At 42.3% G+C, this 16,325-nt stretch overlaps 1 long non-coding RNA gene and 1 other non-coding gene across 2 annotated transcripts; one reads left to right on the top strand and one right to left on the bottom strand.

Moving 5' to 3' along the window:
* Positions 1–1,391: 1,391 nt before the first annotated feature.
* On the bottom strand, positions 1,392–1,464 carry Trnaa-agc (transfer RNA alanine (anticodon AGC)). Its single transcript has one exon. It is a non-coding gene; the product is annotated as a tRNA-Ala (tRNA).
* Positions 1,465–3,372: 1,908 nt separating this feature from the next.
* LOC144369478 (uncharacterized) lies at positions 3,373–12,189 on the top strand. Its single transcript, XR_013429299.1, has 3 exons — positions 3,373–3,575; positions 4,178–4,495; positions 6,292–12,189. It is a non-coding gene; the product is annotated as an uncharacterized LOC144369478 (long non-coding RNA).
* Positions 12,190–16,325: the final 4,136 nt, after the last annotated feature.

The raw sequence follows: 16,325 nt of genomic DNA, 5'->3' as shown, positions 1-16,325 counted from the left end.
AGGGTCTCACTGAGTTGCTTACTGCCTTGCTTTTTGCTGAGGCTGGGTTTGAACTCATGAGCCTCCAGAGCTGCTAGGAATACAAGCGTGAAGTCATCTTTTTAATTACATCAGCAATCACTTAAGAAAACAGACACCACGTAGAGGCCAAATATAAGATGAAAGAGTACCCAGGAGAGGTAACCAGAGTAATAAAGTAGGCTTCCACCTGGAGACATTAGCTTACCAGGTGAACATGCAATTCTGTTCTTAAGGCCACGATACGTGTGGGATTTGGTGGGATGTGCGATAGATCTGCCCATCCAAATCTGTGATTCTGTAATTAATGATGGTGGAATGTGATGATCATTATTATCCAAAGTACAGGTATGAAAACATGAATCGGTGTGAATATACTATATATATAAGCTGAGATAAAAAAAATTGTGCTCTATATTTGTAATAAGAACTGTAATGCATTCTGCTGTCACTTTTCATGTGACTATAGAGAAAATCACTTGTCTCAGTGTTAGCACAAAGTTGAAGGCAAAAAGAAATGCTCCTGAGGATTCAGACCCACAAGGGAAGCCGCACACAGGTTTGGACATCAAATTCACATTCCTCATGCAGGAAACGTGGGAGCCAGGAGAGAATGTCCCCAACACCTGGTAAAAGCCAAGGCAATTTCTCTGTGCAACATTTACCTCGTTCAACATGTGCATGCTCAGGACCCACCCTGGACCGAGCAGGTGGAGATCTGTAGAGACAAGAGCATTCAGGCATTGCACAGGTGGTGTTCCAGTGGGAACTCACAGGAAGGGGGATGCATGAGCAAGAGTGAGCAGAAACACAAAGCAATATGATCACACTACAAAGGTGTGGCTGTGACACACGTAGACACTGATTTGCTTTGATCTCTGAAGCTTTGTGAGTCATCTGTGGGATTTCAATATGACCGCAATGAAATTCTAACTCAGTTGGTTAGCGGCTCAGCTCTTGCTGCTGCTCTGTGACCCATGCAGTAAGGAGTCAAGTTCTGATATTGGCTGAGTGTGTCGCATTGGCTTTCTATCCTGCTGTGAACGGTTAACACTGTTCTGGGTCCTGAAACAATACAAATGCGCTGTCTCCAGCTCTGCAGGGTTGGAGGCCCCAGACAGCGCAGCAGAGTTCTCTGTTCCAGGTGTCTCAAATTCAAGACCCACCTGTGAGTTGGCCAGTCCTCTGTGAGAGAGGCCGTGAGGAGAATCCACTTCCAAGCCCAATCAGGTTGTTTGCAGAATCTGGCTCCTTGAGGTAAGGGCCCCATTCCTTCTTGGCTGCCAGCTGTTAATTCTGGAGATGCCTTTTATTTTATTTTTTTTAAGATGTTTATTTATTTTTTTAGTTGTAGTTGCACACACTAACTTGATATGTGGTGCTGAGGATCGAACCCAGGGCCTCGCACGTGCTAGGCGAGCGCTCTACCACTGAGCCACAGCCACAGCCCCTGGATATGCCTCTTTGTATGTAATGGATGATGGACTCTGCAGTCCTTGCTTGGGGACCCCAGTATCTTCAGAGCCAACACGGGCAACTCGGTTTCTCACTAGGGTCATCTCCTAATCTCTCCCCTTTCTTCTCTTCCTTTCCTAGAGGAGAAATTTTTCTCCTTCTAAGGCTTCATGTGATTAGGTTGGATCCTCTGGATAATCCAGACTAAAAACCTTATCTTAAGTTCTATTTTAATTGTGTCCCCACATGCCCTTTGTCATTAAGTAAAATATTCACAGGTTCTAGAGCATGGGCATCTTTTCTTGGGTACACATCTCTCTACCACATGTGTAATAAGAGGAACTAGGAAAGTTTGACAACATCTGCAAAAACAAGAGAGTTAAAACAATAAAGGTTTGTTTAAAAATGATAAATAAATGAAAACAACATAATAATTGAAATTAAAACCTTACTGGGGAGTTAATGGTGATTGGATTCGTGGGAGAGAGACTTCGTGAAGTTCTGTGGAGTGCAGCAGACGAGGTGAACCCAGAACAGACCCAAACCACCGACTTGCACCAAATCCGAGCTCCTGGTGGAGGTAAGAGAGGCAGTGAGAGACGAGGCACTATTAAAGGATGTGATGACTTAACATCTTCCAGAGTTGTCAAAAGAAATCAACCTTAGATGCAGAAGTCCCAGGAAACCCCAGCAGGAATAGCAAAGGAGACAATCGATCCGGGGTCACATCAGAGGAAACTGGGAAGAACATCACACAGACAGACAAACAAACACCAAATACAGACAAAAGATCTTGAAAACGGGTGGAGTGAAAGGTCATGTTTACAAAACTGACAATTTGATATCTGATTTCTCAAAGCCCCAATGGAAGCTGAAAACTAATAAGATGTTCAACTTCCCAGCAATAAATGACCAGGTCAAACTCCACATGCAGCGGGAACATACGAAGAATGAGGAGAACATAAAGACTTTCATATGAACCGAAACTGAGAGTTTTCTTCCAGTAGACAGAGAATTTTCTAAACTCCCCAGGGGAAGACCTAAGACTCTCAAGGGACTGAGGACAGGAGTGATGTGTACAGAGGGGACCTAAGCAGGGCGGGGCCTGATCTGCCAAAGTGGGAAGGCTGGGATCCTGCAGCAGCAAGGGAGACCGGAGGGGGCCGACAGTGGTTCAGAGTCAGGAGAGAGGCAACAGAAAGCACGTTCTAAGACATCAGTGTTGCTAAAGTGCAGGTGGAATATTACTCAGCAATAAAAGAGAATAAAATCATGGCATTTACAGGTAAATGGATGAAGTTGGAGAATATAATGCTAAGTAAGCCAATCCCAAAAAACCAAAGGCTGAATGTTCTCTTTGATATCAGGAGGCTGATTCATAATGGGATAGGGAGAGAAAGCATGGGAGGAATAGAGGAACTCTAGATAGGGCAGAGGGGTGGGTGGAAGGGAGGGAGCATGGGATTATTAATGATGGTGGAATGTGATGATCATTATTATCCAAAGTACAGGTATGAAGACAGGAATTGGTGTGAATATACTGTGTGTACAACCAGAGATATGAAAAATTGTGCTCTACATTTGTAATAAGAACTGTAATGCAGTCTGCTGTCATATATAAATAAATAAAAAAGAAAGGCAACTAACCACAGGAGTGAAGCGTGCATGTTCAATTTTCCAAGGTAGCCACAGAAAGAATTATAAAGCATATAACTTCCAAACTAGTGATCTTGAAATGTGATAAAAGGAATGTTTATTAAGCCGCTTCAAAGTAAGATGAAGTGAATCAATATGAAGAATCATGGGGTAGAAATAAGCGCATATGGCTATGCGTATGTGTTTATCTTAATAAAGTAGTTGTCTATGAACTAAGATGCTTAGTTAAAAACAGACTGTCAGACTTGGTTAAATTGTTTTTATACAGAGAAATAGGTGCTGTTCATGAGAAGCACATCGGAAGCCAAGCCATACAGAATGGTTTAAAGGACATGGCCACCACTAGCCCAAGGAAGGCCACACAATCTACTCAAAATCACCATGAAATATCAAGTTATAAAGCACAAAAACTAAACATATACAGATTCTGAAATCTATGTGAACTAGTAAGTGTCCCAGATCCCCAGGCACTGAATGACCTGACAGTGGCTGGGGAAGGGGTGAGGGGTGGCCCCCCGGGAGACATTGGCACTGTGTAATGGGAGCTGGGTAGGGCACCATGGCACGGCAGCTGCCCGGGGAAGGGAGGGCAGGGAAGGAGCTTTGGAGGAGGGGCCACGGTGTCTTTATCATGTGAGTGCAGGATTACAACAGGTGGAAAGGTGACTAACAACAAATAATGCAGAACACACTTATTAAAATTAAGAATCTTAGACAAAGTATACTTCAAAGAACAATGGGTGTAAGAAATTTGAAACAATATGATATGAGCCTATGATTGAAAAAGGGATCAATATACATAAAATTTTTAAAGGTGCTAAATACTCATATAAAAACAATCTACCTAAGTTTTAAAAAATGAGGCAAAGCTTTCCCACTTCAAAATAAAAGAATTTCAATAGAAAAGGAATCATTGATCCGTGCTTCTAGATGAAGAAAATACTGGTGCTAAAATAAATAAATAAATAATAGAATAAAAAAAGAAAAATAGAAAATTAATTAAAATGGCCAATAAGTATATGAAAATGTTTGTTTCATTTGCAAACAGAGAAATAAATACATGACACTGGGTTCACAAGATTGGAAATAATCTTGAAGACTGAAAATATCAAGGAAATATCAAGTGTTGGCAAGAACCTGGAACAGCTGGAGGACTTCTACATTGCTCTTGAAGTCTAAATTGGTAAAAACCATTTTGGGAAGTAACCAACATCACTTGGCTTGGTTGAAGATTCAACCAGCCTGTGGTTCAGGCACCATCACCTGGATGTGCACCTCAACAGGAGAGAAGCCCTCACGTCCTTTGCCAGACACACAAGACATGGCGGCATGTTAGAAACCACCCAGATGTTCTGTAGAAGAACAGGTAAATACACAACAAGTAAATACATGCTGGTCCACACAACTGGATTATAGAGCAATGGAACTGAATTGCATCTACACTCTAGGAATTAGTGGGTATTAGGGTTAAAATTTAAACACAAGGCGAGTTGGAGGAATACACATAAAATAACCTTACTCAGATAAAGTTCCAAAGTTTGCATAGCAGGGCATGCCTTTTAGGACCAAAACGAATGTGGCAGAAAGCTAAGCAACAGCACAGGTGACAGGCCCAAGCCTCCCTCCCCAGCAGCTCCTCTTCTTCCTGCAGTTCTGCACAGCAGGTGGCAATCCCCTCCTGCACCAGAAGTTCCCTCTGTGATATTTGCAGTGTCATTCTGCTGACAGTGGACCTTCTCACCCTTTTATCGGAAGCTGACTTCATGTCTGATCTTTATTTTGACATTGTTTTCTGAGGCCTAGTTTTGCTGAGGGTAGGATAGTATTTTTAAGAACTTGGTTTTCTTCACTTTAAAGATATGATGCTACTACTTTTTTTGGGTGCCAGCTGTTGGGAAATGATTGCTGCTCCCTTGAATGAATGGATCCTGTTTTGTTTTTTTTTAACAATTTATTTGCATTTGGTTTCAGCAATTTGATACTATGTGCATAATTTTATTAGCTATAATTTTCCTTGAATTTTTCCTTATTTGAATTTGTTGACCTTTTTGATTTTATGAGTTTATCTCTCTTATCAGATTTGGCAATCAAGCCAGTGTCTCTCTTCAAACTTTTTTTCTGTTCCATTACTTGATGCAGAAGTTGAGCCTTTCTAATTCGAATTAGCCACGGGATTTATGAAATCCAGTTGTGTATTAAACTGATGTAAAATGCCAAAGCTGTCAGCTGCCTTGCAGAGAGAAAGCTTGTCATATCATTGAAATAGCCTTTATACAGGGAAACAGCCATGTGGAAACAGTATCTGGATTGGGATTGTCATCTCAAGTAAATTACATGGGCTGCTACTGCAATATGTCATTTAATTAATTTAAACTTGTATCCCTATATGTCTCATAAAGCAGTACTTAGCAAAAACACTATGATGTATTACTGGAAATAAAGAAACCTATCCACTATACAAGCCTACCAGCTACATAGCAACAGCAGACAACATAGAAGAGTATAAAAATATGGTAATTCTATCAGAAAAACACAAATAAATTTCAAAGCTGGGAGAGAATGATACACTTTCTACAGGAATATCACATGGGAAGGTAATATTTGATCTTCAAAATGTTCCAGTTGAATTTGAAAAGAATTTGCCTGACTTAAAAAAAAAGGTCATTTAAAAGATTCTTCCATTCAATTTTTCTTTAAATTAATGGACCAAGTCCAGCTCTGGTCTCATTATTATGTATCCTTTGCCAACAACCAGCATCACCTGACTTCTGAATCAGGGAGAGGAATGTGTGACGTTATTTATTTGGGGGTTTCGGGGGAGAGACCAGGGATTGAACTCAGGGGCATTCGGCCACTGAGCCATATCCCCTGCCTTTTTTTGAATTTTATTTAGAGACAGGGTCTCACTGAGTTGCTTAGTGCCTAGCTAAGTTGTTGAGGCTGGCTTTGAACTCATGATCCTCCTGTCTCAGCCTCCAGAGCTGCTGAGATTGCAGGTTGTGCCACCAGCCCTGGCGGGAATGTGTGAGGTTTTACAAGTTGCTGGGAGGTACCTGTGAGGTTTAAGAGTCAGGAACACAGGACAGACTTTCTTTTCATCCAACTCTTTTGCCTTGTAAGTGCTCTTCTTGAGCCACTTTGTTGTTTTTCCACTTTGTGCAGGAACTAAAGGCGGCTCACGTGGACGCTGCGGAGACAGCAGATAAACGCAGAAACCAGACGGTGCTCCGGGAATGTCAGTTCATTCGCTTCTCTGGCCAATATAAAGATGCATTGCTAATGCGTGATTTTTGTTATTTATGAAATAATTCTATGCCTCTGCATTGTGCCTCGTTTTAAGTACCTTTTTATATGTTTTAATTAACCCTGAACACTGACAGTGTACGGTAAGTATACCAAGTATTATTTTCTCTGTTTATTTCTTGTAAAACTGAAACAGATAGATGTGGGTTGTCTAAATCAAGTTCTCTCAGAAAGCTAAACATAAATTTATGTTTAAACATCACCCACTTTAAGCTCATTCCAATCCTATTACTTTTGTTAACTCCTGAAATTCTCCCCTTGTCTTGGCAAGTTGTTTTTTTTTTAATTAGTCTTTCATAATATTCTCTTTAGAAGTTTATAATAGTTAGTAGAACATACCACATTTAAATCCCATGCTAATACATGCCAAAAATAATAAGATATAAAAAGGAAATAAATTTCTTATGAGCACACACACAAAAACGAAGATTATCATTTTAACCAAATAGTAAATTCAGGAAAGACTCAACTATTCTTCAAAGTAGTCAAAATTACATCATGGATGTGGAAGTGTCCAAAGGGTTAGTATCTCCCACCTTGATTAATAAAAATGCTCTAAACCATCTTCATAGACTATAAAACACCCTGGGGCCCCTAAGGAACTGAACTTTCCTAAGGCCTAAACCCATTCTGGCTGCAATTTCTGAAGAAATGAACAAGTGGACAAATCTCTCCATGAGTCTCGGGCTAAAAGATGTTCCTCCTCCCTATCCACTGGTCCTGTGTCTGTGGCAGGCACGTCCTCTTGGCTCTCCATGCCACATTGTGCAGTCTCTGAAGACTCAGTCCCCAGCGTCTCCTCATCTCAGCCTTCAGCTTTTCTCCAGAGACGCTCCTTGGCAGTGCAACTCCCTCTTACAACACCTGCAAGTTGGACCCCTTGGTCCTTCCTTGAATCTCTACCAGTTTCATTCAACTTCAAACCAAGGAATCCTGCTAGGATTCAGTGCTGGGGGTAAAGTGGGCCATTTCTGTGTTCAAGGAGCACTGGAAGGGACAGCTCCTCCAGGGCCCGGCTCATGGGTGGTGCCTGAGAAGCAGCCGTCGAGAGTATTGGCCGGCCACAACCGCTGCCTGGTGGGGTCCCACAGGCTTGTGGGTCTCCTGCTGTGACGGCCACCAATGCAGGAATGAGACGTTGACACACAAATGAGTAGGGGGCCTTTCAAGGCATCTCAATGACTGTCCCGTGGTCATGATTAGGAATGTGACAATCTCCTTTTCCACTCCAAATGCTCTGCATTTTTTAAAATTTTTATTTATTTTTGGTTGTAGTTGGGCTCAATGCCTTTGTTTTATTAACTTATTTTTATGTTGTGCTGAGGACGGAACCCAGGGCCTCACCCTACTGCTGCGCCCAGCTCCAGCCCCTGCTCTGTATTTTCTTTTGACTCATTCCACCTTGAACCAAGCGAATGATGAAGTGACTTCAGAGGGCGTGTCGGGGAGATGGGGCCACTCTCGCTTCAGTGTTGGCTGAGGCTTCAGGGAACGCGTGACGTGGCCGCCCTGACAGGGCCCTGAAGAAGGGAAACCAGCTGAGCAACGGAGCAGAGAGGGGCCGTGGAGTAAAGAAGGGGTGCGCCTGCTCCGTGGGAGGCATCGGGTCCCTGGCCGGTGACTTAGCCCTGAGTGCTCCTCGGGGTCTAACTCACTTTGAGAACAGGAGGATAATGGCTTCAGGGAAGGAGACCAGACACCGAGCGGCGTATACCAAGGGGCACCAATTTTCAGGTAGCGTTAAGAGGGATAAAGTGGCGAAGGCTCCTGAAGGCAAGACAACGAGGCAGGAAGCCTGCGAACATTCAGGTGTGGTGTATCTGACCAACCCCAAGTGGGCTCCAGAGACGATGTTGGTAAGAAACTGTAGTTAGAGAAGCAGAAATTACATTATATCCAAAGAAATCTCAATCTACCATTGATATCTGGGAAGAGGTGACGACATCTATTAATAAATGTGGTTTGGTCAGCTGTGAGCACCTACTGTACGTACACTTGCTCTCTTGCTGACGGAGGTGCCACAGTGAACACCTGCCCTGCTTTATTGGAGCCGCAGTTCCAGCATCACATGCACTCCGAAGTCAGAAGCTGGCCCTTGGGGACAGATCCCCCGCCCTCAGAGGGGATGGTGCGAAGGACAAAAAGAGAAGCTGGTCTTGTAAAACAGACATGTTGCTTTAGCAGTTTATGTCCCAGTGAAGTGGGGATGGAACTCAAAACGCTTTTATTCTTGAAACTCCTTATTGGAATTCAGTTGAATAGGAAAAAAAAAAAAAAAGACCCAAAATGCTTTTCTCTTTTAACCGTGGGCAGCTGGGTGAAAAGTCTGAGGCTTTGTTGTTGAGAATACTGGTCATTTTCATCAAGCTATTCAAGGTATTCTGGTCTCCCAAGGAAATGCCCAAGTGGGAAGCAGGTACTGAAGCAAATTTTCTTTTTCTAAATTTAAAATAAATTCAGAGGGTTTCGTGCCAAATAATCACCAGCTGCTGTGAGATCAATGTGTGTGGAATTATTAACAGGAAGCAAATTACTAACTACAACCTTTGGAGAAAATTTGTCTCAGGCAAGAACTTTCTTTGAAAGATTGTACCCAGCATGAAAACATTTAAATCCCTGCAGTCACTCCATAGGGACCCACTAAGGGTGCCATCGGCAATAAACAAGAAGATGCAGGCTGCAAAGCTTTGGAATCGCCAGCCTGAGATGCGGAGAGGGTTGGAGCAGGGCAGGAGCGCACATTTCATCTGCAATGGCTGCAGCCTTTGTGTCAGAACTCTGGATTTAAATGTTCATGAACGGCTTCCTGGATTTAATGCCAAGATCTTGTGCAAAGTAAGTCCTCATGAAATGTTTAGCTATTTGTGAAATTGAACTGCACCATGACACTCCTGCCCTGTTAGTGCCAGAGGGTACCCTGCAGACAATTTAAGGGACATTGTGGTTCTCCTCTAGCAACCAGTGCGTGACTTTGAGTTGAAAACACTCAGTGGCCTATTTAGTGGAATAGATCTTCAGAGAAGATCCATCGCTCACTCTACATTATCAAATAGAGCTTAAAAATCTCAATGACATCCCCAATCATTATCTAATCCACAATAAAATGAGAGCATAAATTCGTAAAAACCCAACTGAAGAGCAACTAGAAGGCAGGCGACATATCCCCAGCCCTTGTCCTGATTTCCTCCTGACTCTGCAAGCCTGCATGGACTGTGTTCACAGAATCATCTGGTGTTAAAGGAAGAGCCATTGCAAAAGGGACAGGTGCTTTGCCCTGACACTCTTCAGGTGTTTCCAGCATCATGGGGGCAAAGCCCTGGATGGCGCAGGGCAGGACCAGCCCTCCATCTTGGGGCTTCAGTGGAAGAAGGCCTTGTGCAAAGGAAAGTCCACACTGGAGACTTGGGTTCAGGACGTAGGTACGACTTACTAACTGCTGAATCTTCAGCAAGGTAAGGTATGTATGTATGTATTTATGTTTCTTAAGCTGAGCCACTGAGCCACATCCCTCACCCCCAGCAAGATACTTAAACTTTGAATCCTGTTGTCCTAACTGAAAAGAATTTATATTTCAAAGTGCACATTCTCTATAAAGAGACTAAAAAGTATACAGACCATTGCAAAAATGAACACCAAGCTGAATATTAGGGTTATATTTAAGATATGATGACAATGTCAGTGGTGGTCACAGAATTGAAGGTAGCTGAGTTGAGTTTTGAAGAATGGACAGGGCTTTATAGGGGCTTGTCCTCTAAGCAGGGGAGGGTTTGTGAGCCAGCTGAGAAGACAGGAATCAAGTGCCTCATGCAAGATCCGTGAGAAGGTCTGAGAGAGAGCCAGTGGTGTGCGAGGGGAGGGACAGCCGTCTGATAGGCAGGCGGCAGGTCACGGCCAACTTTTCCTGTGCTCCATCAGAAGAGCTTCCAACGAGTCACCAACAAGTTTGTCTGACCAGCAGCAGTGTGGACAATGGCTTTGGCAAAGGAATAGAGAAGGCAGGCCAAGAGCTGGAGGCTGGTTCGTCATCTGGAGCAGGTATGAAAGCCCACATCTGAGACAGTCAAGGACGTGGGTCAGGACAGGCTAGGTAATGCCACGGGGACAAAGGAGCCAACCCCCATCCCCAGGTGGAAAACACCAGAGGCTCATCTGTCCTTGTGCTAGATGTTGCTCTGAGGGCTGGGCTCTGTGTCACTTCAGGCTGTGAAGTCAACCTCCATCCATCCATTGCTGTCAATGTGGAGAAGCAAATGGGAGACACAGCAGCCCACCCTGCACCCATGGCCTCAGACAGTACATGCTCATTTCTCACACTTGGCAGGTTGGAAGAAGCCCTGGGGCCACACTTGAGCTCTTTCTGGGAGGGAGGTCAGAGTGGAGATTGGATATTGGTGGAGAATGATGCTGCCCACCAGTCACCTGGGGACTGGAGGAGACAGGCTTCCAGCATTGGCTGGGCAAGTATCAGGGCCACAGTTTTAGAGACCTTGTGTTGCAATTGCTTTTCAGTGTTGGCTAAGTCTTATAATAAAACCGCAGGGCCTTCACGGCAGCCCCAAACGTGTTCTGGATGCTAAAAGCAAACACCAAAGCCAAAGTGTTGACTTCCCTTCTTTTTCCGTCAACAAAGTGTTGACTCCCTTTCTTTCTCCGTCAACATCTCAGCTTCCCAGTGAAGAGGCCAACTGGCACCCACCCACGTGTGTCTACTGTCTTATTAAGTAGATATCACACATCCCTTCACTTGGGGTAGAGATGGTCTTTCAACACGTGTATTGATGCTGGGCAAGCTTGGCCTTAATCCCTGAAGTGGTTTTGTCTGTTTCTGGCAATTTGAGAAAATCTGTAGTTGAAAAAGATTTAGAGACCAAAATCAGAGGGTGACCTCTCGGATATCTTTGTGCCAACACTTCAGGGTTGATCCACTTTTTGAAAAGTGAAAAATAACATCTAATGGATACCAAATATTCAGACTATTCAAGATGATGAGTTTGGCATGATATTAAGGTAGGCGGAGGAATGATAGTTATATTATGATTTTTCTTATTATACTATTTTAGGATGAAGAATTATGTGGTCTGAAACTTACTTAAATATAGTTCAGGAAAAAAGAGGGAAAGGAAATATGGGGAACATCCACTTGTAGACATATGTGTACCCACACGTTGAATGTGAGGTGGGCTCCCTGAGTGTCTCCACTAGGTTTTCCCAGCAGGGTGACAATTCCACACATTTCATGGATCGAAAGCGTACACAGTTATTGCCTCCCAGGGTCTGTGGGCTGGGCGTCTGGGCAGCGCCTGGCTGAGTCTTCTGCCCAGGCTGCTGCAAGGCTGCCATCAAGGTGTGGGCCAGGCCCCTGCTCAGCGGTAGCTTTGGTGGCACCAGGCTCTGCCTCCCTGCTGGTCCCTGAGCGGCTGTGTTCATTCAGCTTTCTTCCACAGAACTAGAAATGGAGAGTGACACTAACAGAGCAGGAACCTTGCTTCCTGTGAGTCCTGTTCACGCGTCCTGTGTGGCCCTGATGCCACACTCTGGGGACTGGAAAAAGTCACCGTCCTGCCCACATCCAAGGAGAAGCAATTGTTCAAGTGACGGGAGCAGGCACTTTCAAGTCCACAGAAGAAGCATGCAAGAGACTGCTTCATGGCCAATTCCTAGACAGAAATCTGGAACCTTTATAAATAGAAGAAACAGAGAGTACAGTTTAACATGAAATCAAAAAATAAACAAATAAATAAAATAATACATAAATAAAGTAAATATTAATATGGATATATTGGATGTATGTTTCCAAGATATATTATATATATATGGAAAGGGCTATGAATAAAGAAAATGCCAGAGTGCTTTTTATATCATTTCATATTTATATATAAATATATTTATATATATATGAAATGATATAAAAATACATAAATCAAGAAAACATCATAAATGTTGAGAATAGCATTATTGAACCACTAGAAAATTGTGCCCAACTGTTTAGAAAAAAAAGTAAATGAACACACACAACAGGACACTTGAGGTAGATCTTTTGGATTGCAAATGAGAGTGAACTTAATGTTCAATTAGTCTGATAAACCAGGGGATGTAACAGGGAGAGTGGATATGACCAAAGTACATCATATACTTATATGAAAATGTCACAAGGAAACCCATTATTTTCTATAGTTAACATTTACAATATTTATAATAATGAAAAATGTCAATTATATTTCCCTGAAAAAAAATGTTATTTGGAAAAATATATAATCTCTGCTTTGAGTTAAAGGTATGTACTTTCCTTGACCCTGGATATCATTTGTGTTTGGAGACAACTGGTGTTAAGTAGATATAACACATCCCTTCATTCGGGGTAGAGATGGTCTTTCAACATGTGTATTGATGCTGGGCAAGCTTGGCCTTAATCCCTGGAGTGGTTTTGTCTGGTGACCTGGCCCAAGTGAAATGAAGGATGTTGTGAATTATATGAAATTCCAGCTTGTTAAGGTTTTGAGCTAATTAATTAGTCATACTTAATAGTAATTGCAAGTTATTATGTTCTATTTCACTATTTTAAGACTGTTAAAATTTTAATAAAAGAGGGACTTTAGGCCCAGCTAAAATGAAGTAACTGAGACCAAATTTACTTTGCTACTTACTTAACCTAAAAAAACTAGAGAACACGTAAAACAGCTATTTCCAAGACGCTAAGTATCAGAAAATAAGTGCAGGGATACAGGAATGGGAAGAGAGATGGGAACAGGTTGTGAGCCCTGTAACTCCCCAGCTTAAGACCTTGAGGGATCTTCCAGGTCAAGGAGCAAAGCAGAGTCTGGAAAAGTCCCTGAGAGAAGAAGATGGGACTGAGAGCTCAGCGATAGGGTAGGAAGGAGGTGAAGGACAGAGTTTTAAACAGGAAAGGGCTATGAATAAAGAAAATGCCAGAGTCCTGCACCATGGTCCCCTCGAACATTAAGAAGTGAATACAGTTCAAGTCAAGAAAGTACCTAAAAATAAGAGTGACAGGGCCTCATCATAGCACAGTGCTGGGGATGCTAGATATTCCCACCTTCCAGACTGGGTACAGAGGGAAAAGCAGAGACCAAAAAAAGATAAATAGTAACACAAAGACTTAAACCAAATGACAGCAAACATCCCATTAAGTATAAATGGTCTAAACAGCCCATTAAAAGACAGAGATTGTCCAATTGGGTTGAAAAGAAAGATTCAAGTATATTCTGCTGCATTATCAGTGCTTCAATACACTTGAAATATAAAGTCACAAATGGATTAAAATGATAAGGTTGAAAACAATTATAAAACTAGAGTGACTATATTATTATTCAAATTTTATTTCAGAGGAAATACGTATTATGAGGGATAAAGATCTTTTCCTAAGAATAAGGGAGAGAATTTATCAACAGAACATAATTGTAAGGGTTAATTTACCTACCTAATAACGAAACTTCAAAAGTGTGTAGCAAAACTGAAAAAACTGAAAGAGAATTAGTTTAATCAACAATTACAGCTCAAGATTTCAATTATTGCTTCTTCTAAACATGGCAAAAGTAGACATGTAGTCAGCAAGAATGCATTCACGAGCACCTGGCTTCGAGGAGGAAGTCCTGTGAGTATGTAGATTGGGAAGAGTTTGCTTTCACCTCGGTGGCTTGATCTTCCACCAGAACATTTGCTGCCTCGTCTGACTCCTACAAAGAGCCTTTACAGAGGGAGGGAGAACACAGAGAGAACATACTTGGCTCCTAGCTTTCCCAGGAGTGTGTGAGGTTCACTGGCACATGAAGCAGCCCAGGGGTTGCATTCTGTCCTCACATAAAAACCTGTTGCTAATTAAAGATTTAAGAAATACATCTGGATAAATAGCATCAGCCCAGATGGCACTTCAAGGAACCACTAAGTGAGGCTTGAAGCAGACAGTAATTCTGCATGATTTATGGTCCAGGTAGGAGGATGGGATCACTGGCCAGGCACACTTCAGGTGAAAAAGTACTTTCAAGGGGAGGAGCCTCCAGGCCAGGGAGAGACCTTAAGCCTCATGAAATAACTCAGGAACAGAACAGCCTTCAGTTCCAACCCATTCTGTCTCTGTTGTGGTGTGTTCAGTTCAGTAGCTGAGAAATAGAGACTCATACCCATTAAGCTTCATTCAGATTTCTCTCCAATTCCTTTAATCTCTTTGTACATCCCAAAATCAATAAATTAGATGTATGCTTTAAACTCTATTGTGGAAAGAGCATTATGCTAGATCACAGGGGGTGCAAAAATGGAATATAGTGAATGGTGTTGTTTTTTTTTTTTTTACTTTTTTTTTACAAGGTGGGTTTGCAAGCTGAGAATATAGCAATTAAAGAAGGTCAGTTAGGTTTTGATTTTTTAAAAAAGTTTAAATTGCCAAATTTACCAGAATTTGTAATAATTTAAAGAATTAAATGACTCCCTTCTCAACAACCCAGAGTGAATCAATTTTGTCATTTGAATTCTATGGTACATTTTGGGGTTTCTGCATTTGCATTTGGCACAGGGTTAGAAAACAATCTCTTCATCTCTGGTTAAGGACTAGGGCGTTCATCCTGGTTAAACAGTGGTTCAGGGAGCCCCTGATCATGATCAGCTCAACAAAGTTGACAACAAAAGTGACTTAACAATTTCAGTGATCTTTGTTGAGAAAAAGCTCACAAAATTATAAATACAAAATTAAATAAGCAATGGGATATTTATTTAGAATTAAAGGCAATAAATAATAACCAATGTCTTAAGTGTTAGATTTAGGTCTGGCAATTGGCCAGATATATTTACATAAAATTTCCTGCTCACTGCAGATTGCACCCCACCACACACATACCTGAGAATCTTTCTAGCAACTCAGAGTACTAAGGGGATGAATAAGAAATCGTGTAACACTCGGACTTCAGTTCTCTCCGGCTCAGTGTTCCCTGGGATTTCCTCTGATCCCAAGGTTCTTTCCAGAGGGCTCATGATAGGGACTCCAATGCCCATGGTTCAAATGTGACAATAGCTTCTAATATCAAAAGGCAACATTTTTAAAGGAGGCTGATGTAGCTTGACGTTTGTCAGAGTGGCCAGCATGTACTTTATTTAAAATAAGTCATGATCCTTTGTATTAGAATTGCATAAAATATCTAGAAAAACTTGGACACATATGCATAATTTATAAGTCAGTCCACCTCCAATCAGGTCAGTCTGTTGTACTGGAGGTACTGGGTTTGGGGTTTAAATCAGGAGAAAGAAGTTTATCACTGCGTTCACACAATGTTTAACACATTGCTGGATAACATAAGTCTTCAAGGCGATTGCAAAAGAGACTGTGTCTATCCAAAAACATATGAAATACATGGTGTAGAGTTCCAGAATAAAGGGAGTCCTGATAATTCAGCCATGTTTTGCTTAAATCGCTTTGGTGTTAACTACAAACCAAGAGTTTCCAAAGAAGGTCAATGAGAACAATTAAGAGAGACATTGAGTGCTGGGCTTCAGAGTGGAGATCAAAAGGACTAAGTTCTTGCCTTTAATGACCTGGATACTTACCCTCTAAGTACCAGGGGTGTGGGGGGAGCACAGCCAAGAGAGAGAACCTGGGAGAGGCAGAATAAAAGGAAGCAAAGGAACACTGAGCTAAGGAGGATTGGAGCCGTGTGAAGGGGAGGGCTGCTGAGCCACTGCAAAGCCTCCGAGGGAGGGATGGAAACCGCCTTGCTTGAGCCATTTCAGAATCGACCAAGCAACTGGAAAATGTCCTGCAGGGAGCAATCCTGGGCCAGCAGGGAGCAGACATGGCAGTTTAATGGGTCCTTTCTGTTTCCGTTTCCACGTTCTGTGAAACTGCATTGCAGCTAGGAAACAAGATCTCCCGCTCCCGGGCAGTACCT

Source organism: Ictidomys tridecemlineatus, chromosome 12 (assembly GCF_052094955.1).
Source record: "Ictidomys tridecemlineatus isolate mIctTri1 chromosome 12, mIctTri1.hap1, whole genome shotgun sequence".
Taxonomy (NCBI): domain Eukaryota; kingdom Metazoa; phylum Chordata; class Mammalia; order Rodentia; family Sciuridae; genus Ictidomys; species Ictidomys tridecemlineatus.
Note: the sequence above shows the minus strand (reverse complement) of the source record. Positions and strands in the feature narration are given on the sequence as shown.